Source organism: Lithobates pipiens, unplaced genomic scaffold (assembly GCF_037356315.1).
Source record: "Lithobates pipiens isolate NorthernLeopardFrog02 unplaced genomic scaffold, aLitPip1_a1.2 Scaffold_1, whole genome shotgun sequence".
Classification (NCBI taxonomy): Eukaryota; Metazoa; Chordata; class Amphibia; order Anura; family Ranidae; genus Lithobates; species Lithobates pipiens.
This window is the reverse complement of record NW_027507685.1, coordinates 162,080,447-162,089,374: the sequence shown is the minus strand read 5'-3', so window position 1 is coordinate 162,089,374 and position 8,928 is coordinate 162,080,447. Positions and strand designations below refer to the sequence as shown.

At 40.0% G+C, this 8,928-nt stretch overlaps 1 pseudogene; it reads left to right on the top strand.

Annotated features, from left to right (window-relative positions):
- Nucleotides 1-221: 221 nt before the first annotated feature.
- Nucleotides 222-712, top strand: LOC143988489 (large ribosomal subunit protein mL49 pseudogene; annotated as a pseudogene).
- The last annotated feature ends 8,216 nt before the right edge of the window (nucleotides 713-8,928 follow it).

The window sequence follows — 8,928 nt, the reverse complement described above, 5'->3', positions numbered from 1 at the left end:
TATTTTATGAACCAACCTTGCACTCGCACACATGCACACAAAGATCCACCTTGTATGCAGTACAATAACCCTTCATGTCCAGTTCAATAATGCTTTATACAAATTCGTTTCTTGAACAGCCTCCATTAATGATAGCCGCAAGCATTGCAGTTGTATATCTATAAGTTATTTCATCATTGGAAATCAAATAAGAAAAAAATGACCCTCTTTGCTAAACCAAGATGGTGGGCTTCTTGTCTAGAAGGACAACATTAGATGTCCTGAAGACTGTTGTCAGGCTACAGCACCCATACAGTGGGTCGGGATCTGCTGTGACATCTCAGTACCCGGGTATTATAGAGTCACATGATGAGTATCGCTTCGTCGAGTGCCTCATCCCACCTTTTCAAGTGCCCATCCCACCAAAGCACACAGGAGTAGGCCCGTCTGGGTGGATCCTACCTAAAGATATACCTCCCAATCCTCCTTATTTTTGTCTCGAATTCACAACATTCCAGTGTACAAAGACATCACTATTGGTAATCGTCAAATGACTATTATCCGCAAGTTTGAAGGTGACATATGGGATCTTGAAGCTGAAGTATGAGACTTTTTGACCCAGGGAACAGGAAAGACTCCAGCAACGCAAGTTAATGAGATTGCCAGGGTCGTCAAAGTCAAAGGATACTTTGATAAAGAGCTACAGACTTGGCTTGCAGAGAAGGGCTTTTAAGATGGGTAGAACTGGGAAAGTGGAAATGGTGTAGCCACTGCAAGCTATAGTGACTGTGCTCACAAGTTCCACCTGTGGTTGCCTCTGTAAATTAGATATACTTGTAAAATAGACATAACCATTCAACATAACCTAGACATAAGCTTTCAAAACGATTGTAAATATGTTTCTTGCAAATAAAGCATTGTTTTGCAAAAAAGAAAAAACTAGAGTACCAAACAAGACATTGTCCAAGGTTGGCACAGCTGTGCGAATCGCCGTAGATGTATGTGAGCCACTTTAAGAGTGATGGGGCACGTGCCATCGGAGGCCACCCACAATCGCTCCACAGAGAGGCAGAACGGGGATCTGTCAAAACAAACAGATCCCTGTTTGGACAGAGGAGAGAGAGAGATCTGTTCCTGGTGATCAGGAACAGCGATCTCTCTCCTCTTCCAGTCATTGCACTCCCCCCACAATTAGAAACCCCTCCATAGGGAACACGCAACCACTTGCTCGCCCCCTAGTGTTAACCCCTTCTCTGCCAGTGACATTTATACAATAATCAGTGGCTATTTTTAGAACTGATGGCTGAATAAATGTCAATGGTCCCAAAAAACTGTCAAAAGTGTCTAATCAGTCCACTGCAATGTTGCAGTCCCGCTAAAAATTGTAGATTGCTGCCATTACTAGTAAAAAAAAAATAATAATAAAAATACCATAAATGTATGCCCTATTTTATAGACGCTATCCAATCAATATAGGCTTATTGCGATTTTCTTTTGCCAAAAAATTGGATTTTTATTATAGCAAAAGTAAAAAAAAATTTTTTTTTTTGCACTATAAACAAATGATGAGTGAAAAAAACCATACATTTTGTTTGGGTACAACATCGCACGACCGCGCAATTGTCCGTTAAAGCAAAGCAGTGCCGTATCACAACAAATGGCCTGGTCATTAAGGGGGGAAATTCTTCTGGTCCTTAAGTGATTAAATACACCCAGTTGAGCACCTAATAAATCTGCACTGTTTCAGGAGAGCAGGTTAAGCTAGTGTTAGTGAATGCAGCAAAAAGAAATCAAGAAATATATATACAGGTATGTATCACTAGAATCTTTATTTTAGACACCAACATATGGAATGTGGTACTGTACTTATTTTTCCATGCATTCACATAAAAATATACCTTTTGTGTTGTACAACAGCCCTTCGTGTCCAGTTAATTAAGCTTTTTCTTAATTAAGGTTTTTTACCTTCTCCATTAAAGTGATTTTAAAATGCCGTTTTTAGACATGTGCACTGCTGAAAAATGTGTTTTTTTTTTTGTTTTTTTCGCTTAGTTCAGATTTTTTTGTTTTGTTTTTTGGATCATTCGTTATGATCGATCTTTGTTATTTAGAATAAATTTGTAACTTCGGATAAATTTGAATTTGTTGCAGCCCATACGTTTAGATGTGGTATTCGTTATTTCGATAATTTGTAATAATTAAAAAATTTGAAAATTCAAACTTTGAAAATCCGAAAGAAGGACAATCCAAAAATTCGAAAAATTAGAACTAAAATCTGAAAAGAATTGAAATCTGAAAAACTATAAAGAACGAAAATTCTGAAATGAGAACGAAAATTGGAAAATCCAAAAGAATTTTGTTCTTTCGGATTTTCAGATTTTCATTCCTATTTTAGGATTTTTGATCCAAAAATTTGAAAATCCGAAAGAACAACATTTTTTCTGATAATTCCTATTATAATTAAAATATTACATTTATGAACCATTAATATTGTTTTTGTATTATTATTATTTATTAATAATCAATAACAATACTAAAAAAACTATAATAATAGTTAAATAAAATTTGAAAATCCGAAAGATCAAATAACATTCAGATAATTTCTATTATAATTAAAATATTACGTTTATGAACCATTATTATAATTTTTTATTAATAATAATGATAATAAATAATAATATTTAATAATAAAAACTATAATAATAGTTATAAACTGTTAAATTATGAGCATTGGAATTTCCTTTCAAATTTGTCTGTTAGTGAAAGTAACAAATACAAATTTCTCTGAAGTTACGAATTATTCAAAACAACAAATGCCAGATAATTTGTAACTTTGGATAAATTCGTAATCATTACGTTCACTAGCCAAATTTGAAAGGAAATTCCAATATCTATAATTTAATAATTATTATTATAGTTTTTATTATTACCATATTATTATTAATATTATTATTATTATTATTATTAATAATAAAAACTATAATAATGGTTCATAAACTTAATATTTTAATTATAATAGAAATTATCTGAATGTTTTTTGTTCTTTTGGATTTTCATATTTTCGGATTTTCAAATTTCATATTTTCGTCCTTATTTTCAGATTTTGGTTCTTTCAGATTTTCTGATTTTTGAGTTTTCGGATTTTCATTCTTATTTTCGTATTTTAGTTCTTTTTTTTATAAAAAATTTGCTAAACTGTCTTTTGGTAATTTTGATATTTCAGAATTGACGAATATATGTTGAATTTTGACGAAAAAATAATTCGGAACTAAATAAATTGTACATGTCTGACAGTGTTTACTTTTTAAAAGATAACAAACATATTTACCTGCTCTGTGTAATGAATCTGCACAGAGAAGCCCCAGTCCTCCTCTTCTTGGGTCCCGAGCCAATGCTCCTGACCGCTACCCCTTGCCAAGTGCCCCCATACCCATTACCCTGATTCCTCCTCACAGGCTGTGATTGACAGCAGCAGCCAATGGCTCCCGCTGCTGTGTCTGAGCCAATGAGAAGAGAGAGCTGCTCTTGTGCATAGCACTGGATCAAGATCAGACTAAGGTATGTTTTTAGTTGGGAGCTGGGGGGGGGGGGGGGGCTGCTTGTAGAAGGTTTTAACCTTAAAGCATACAATGCATTAAGGTACAAAACCTTCTGCCTTTAAAACCACTTTAATGCTAGCTTTATTCTTATTGGGTATTCACATTTAAAAATTCTAACAGTGTAGACTTCAGACCCAGAAGATGACCAAGAGAAGATGAAATCAGTAATAGTGATGGAGTGATGATGACCGAGTGATGAAGGTAAACGTGGGCATTGTATCGCTGGAGGAGGCATCTGAGCCAGATAAGTCAGCTATAGTACGTATATACAGTGCCTTGAAAAAGTATTTATACCCCTTGAAGTTTTCCACATTTTGTCATGTTACAATCAAAAAATGTAAAATCCCAATAAAATGTATTTTATTGGGATTTTATGTGGTAGACCAACACGAAGTGGCACACAATTGTGAAGTGGAAGGAAAATGATCAATGGTTTTCAAAATGTTTTATAAATAAATATGTGAAAAGTGTAGCGTGCATTTGTATTCAGCAATTTTCAAGTCTTGCCACAGATTCTCAATTGGATTTAGGTCTGGACTTTGACTGGGCCATTCTAACCCATGAATATGATTTTCTCTAAACCACAGCGGCACAGTGGTGTAGTGGTTAGCACTCTCACCTAGCAATAGAACGCGTTGCTGGTTCGAATCCCAACCATGACACTACCTGCCTGGAGTTTGCATGTTCTCCCTGTGCCTGTGTGATTTTCCTCCGGGTATTCCAGTTTCCTCCCACACTCCAAAGACATGCAGGTAGGTTAATTGGCTTCTGTCCAAAATTGGCCCTAGTATATGAATGGGGACCTTGGATTGTGGGCTCCTTGAGGGTAGAGACTGATGTGAGTGTGCAATGTACAGGGATAGGGACAATTGTAGACACTCACTCAGTATGGACTGGTGTCTTTATTCAACCTTACTAATTATGTAACTATTCCATTGCAGCTCTGGCTGTATGTTTAGGGTCGTTGTCCTGCTGGAAGATAAACCTCTGCCCCAGTCTCAAGGCTTTTACAGACTCCAGCAGGTTTTCTTCTAAGATTGCCATGTATTTGGCTCTATCCTTCTTCCCAACAACTCTGACCAGCTTCCCTGTCCCTGCTGAAGAAAAGCATCCCCACAACATGATGCTGTCACCACCATGTTTCACGGTAGGGATGGTGTGTACAGTGTTAGTTTTCTGCCCCATATAGCGTTTTGCTTTTAGGCCAAAAAGTACAATTTTGGTCTCATCTGACCAGAGCACCTTCTTCTACATGTTTCCTGTGTCCCCCACATGGCTTCTCGCAAACTGCTGCAATCTGGACTTCCTATGACTTTCTTTCAACAATGGCTTTCTTCTTGCCACTCTTCCATAAAGGCCAGATTTGTGGAGTGCACCACTAATAGTTGTCCTGTGGACAGATTCTTCCACCTGAACTGATCTTTTCAGCTCCTCCAGAGTTACCATAGGCCTCTTGGCTGCTTCTCTGATTAATGCTCTCCTTGCCCAGCCTGTCAGTTTAGGTGGACAGCCATGTCCCGGTAGGTTTGCAGTTGTGCCATACTCTTTCCATTTTCAGATGATGGCTTGAACAGTGCTCTGTGAGATGTTCAAATCTTGGGATATTTTATTTATGTCCTCACCCTGCTTTTAACTTCTCCACAACTTTAACCCTGACCTGCCTGTTCGTTCCTTGGTCTTCATGATGCTGTTTGTTCACCAAGATTCTCTAACAAACCTCAGAGGGCTTCACAGAACAGCTGTATTTGTACTGAGATTCAATTACACACAGGTAATAGAGTAAGGACTCTATTTACTAATTAAGTGACTTCTGAAGGCTATTGGTTCCACTAGATCTTAGTTAGAGGTATCAGAGTAAAGGGGGCTGAATACAAATGCACGAGACACTTTTCACATATTTATTAGTAAAAAAAAAATTAAAACCATTTAACATTTTCCTTACACTTCACAAATATATGTCACTTTGTGTTGGTCTATCACAGGGGTAGGCAACCCCGGGCACTGGTGCCGCAAGTGGCACTCAAAGCCTCTTTTGCCGGCACTCGACTCCCTCCCCAGCAGTGCAGGGAAGTGTCAGTGAGACACGAATGCATTCCAATTTCAGAATTCCCCATGCCACACCTGCACTGAGGGGGAGGCACTGTGCACCCACACATTGTAAAAGATGGCAAAAATTGTTTAGTACCCTAAATTTGCTGTAGCTGCGATCATCAGCTTTTGTGATGGGGAAGAGATTGTTAAACTTGGTACTACTTTATTAAAGATTTTTTCAGGTACAAAGTAACAATGTAACAATATTATTATTATTATATACAATACAAAAAAGAACTTCGTTGCATACAAGGTAATACAGTGGCGAAGCTACGTCCAACACACCCGTTACCATAAACGCGTCATGCTCCTTTTATGTTGTTTTGTTTTACAAACATTGCTCTTTCACACCATACTGTAGAATTGATTGCGTTGACCCATTGTCTAAATAACGGGGGATTTTTGGCTTGCCAATTTATTGCTATCAGCCGTCTGGCCTGGTACAAACACCTCAGGACGGACTGTTTAGTTAGAGGGGAAATTCTATCCTCCTCAAATATCCCCAATAGACAAATCCTAGCCTCAGGTTTCAGGGTGGTCTTAAAAGCCCTGTTTATTTTAAGAACTATTTCTAACCAGTAGCTATACAATTTTGGACATTTCCATACCATATGGAAGAGATCTCCCGATGCCCCACATCTGGGGCATTCATCCCTAGGTTTCCTACCCATTTTCCACAGCTTATAGGGGGTATAATATACCCTATATATTAGGAACAAATGGGACACACGCTGGGATGGGGATATAGAGACCAAGTTCCCCTGCTTCAGCGTCACATCCCATTGTTCTTGAGTTATCGGGCCTACATTCCCTATCCAGCCCTGTCTGCTCTTAGCTGGGCCCTCACCTTTCAAGATCCTTCCTCTGATCTTCGTATATAGCCGAGAAATCTGGCCTTTTGCTTGACTTCGGACCATAAGACCCTGAAGCAGGGGAATTTCAGTCCGCTCAATGGCGAGTGACCCATATTGGGCTTGTATTCCATGTCTCAACTGTAGATATTTATAAAACGTCCTGTTTGAAATATTAAATTCCTGTCTAATATCTTCAAAAGATTTCAGTTCATTACCTTCATATAAGTGCACCAGTCTATTGATCCCCTGTCTGTCCCATTCTAGAGATCTATCTATCTTGTTTACTTCACTCAGATGGCGGTTATGCCATAAGGGGGTGTAGTCGGTTACTCCCACATAACCCAGCTTTTGCTTTGCTTTCTGCCATACCTTCCTCATTAAAACGTTGGTGGGGCATCTATGGGCGAATGAGTTAGCCTCCAAAACTTCAGGTAATAACTTATGGGGTACCCCCACCATCATCAGTTTATGGTTTGGGGACCCTCCCTCTTGGAGCCCCGCCCCTGTTAAATGCTGGAGTTGGGCAGCCAAGAAATATGCAGCCAGATGAGGTATGGCCAGTCCTCCCTCCGTGGCGGGGAGCTGCAACGTATGTAACCCTATCCGAGCATGACCCTTTTTCCAAATTAAATCACGGATAAGTGAATCCATTCTTTGGAACCATTTCTGGTTAATCCAAATTGGGGAATTATGTAGAATATATAATATTTGTGGCTGCCAAAGCATTTTTACTAGGTTGGAGCGGCCCGCCACGGAGAGAGGGAGGCCACACCATCTGTTAAGTTTCAGCTTCATTTTCGCCAATAGTGGTGCTAGATTCTCGTTAACATATTGGTCTACTTCCCCAGAGATCCAAATGCCCAAGTACTTCAGCCTAGCCACCGTCTCCAGGCCCGCTATCGTTGGTAACACCATTTGATCACCGGGTCTGGGCAATGGCAGGAGGGCTGATTTACTCCAGTTGATTTCTAGACCGGATTGTTGCCCAAACTCCCTCATCAACTGCACAACTCTATTCAGGGTAGAGTCTGTATCTCCAATAAAAACAGGACATCGTCCGCAAATAGGGCAATTTTATCTTCTACTGTTCCACGTCGGAATCCCTGGATGTCCGGGCAGGATCTTGCCAGGACCGCCAGGGGCTCCATAGCTAATACAAATAAAAGGGGGGACAGCGGGCACCCCTGTCTTGTTCCCCTCTCCAACTGAAATGCTTCAGAAAATTCAGATGCCATCTTGATTTTGGCCCTAGGTTTGTTGTACAGCAATTTTATCCATTGGATAAATGAGGGGCCAAAACCAAACCTCTCCAACACTCTCCACAGATAACCCCATTCCAGGCTGTCAAAGGCCTTAGTAGCATCCAGAGCTAGAATAGCTCCCAGCCCGGCATTATCCCTGGGTATTTGAACATTGAGGAAAACTCTTCTGATGTTAGTGCTGGTTGCCCTACCCGGGATGAAGCCCGACTGGTCTGGATGTACTAGTTTATGGATGTATTTGTTTAGGCGGATTGCTAGGGCCTTGGCTAGTATTTTAACATCCGAGCACAACAGAGATATTGGCCGGTATGATGAGACTTCCTGTTGATCCTTTCCCTCCTTAAGTGTTAAGATAATATTGGCTTCTAGCATCGAGGCGGGTAGTTCACCCACCTCTAATGCCTGGTTTAATGTCTCCAGGAGTTCCGGCAATAGCACTTCCCCATAACGCTTGTAAATTTCTGATGGTAACCCGTCTGGGCCTGGGGATTTGTAGTTGGACATTTCAGCTACTGCATTTTTTAACTCCTCCAGTGTAAGAGGTAATTCAAGGGACAATTTGTCCTGTTCTGGTAGTGTTGGAATTGCTGGTTGAAGTAAGAAGTCAGGAACGGGGCTGCCTTGACCCTGCGTAGCTGATTTGTATAAGTTTTTATAATAATCATGGAGTACCCTCATGATCGCAGGGGGACTAGAAACAAGATCGCCGTTTGGCGACTTAATCACCTGAGCTACTGTTGGGGAGCCATTAGTTTGGACCAAAAGGGAGAGGGCTCTACCCACCCTCTCCCCTTCGCCAAAATAATGCTAGCGTTGAAATATACGCCTGTTCTCTGCCTTTTTTAAAAGAGCCATTTTGTACACTTGTTGGCTATCAAGCCATACTTTCTGGCTAACGGGCGATGGGGCTTCTATGTATGATTTCTCCGCCAAAATGACTTCATTTTTTATAACTAGCTCCTGTTCACGGTCTTTTCTCTTAATTATTGCTACTTGCTGTATTAGTGTGCCTCTGATGTAAGCTTTTAGGGAATCCCAAACTATACCAGGTGGAGCTGTGCCCTTATTTATTTGGAGAAATTCCCTTATCTTATCCAGGAGGAGACTTGTGCTGCCCATTAATTCCAACCAGCCTGGGTTTAT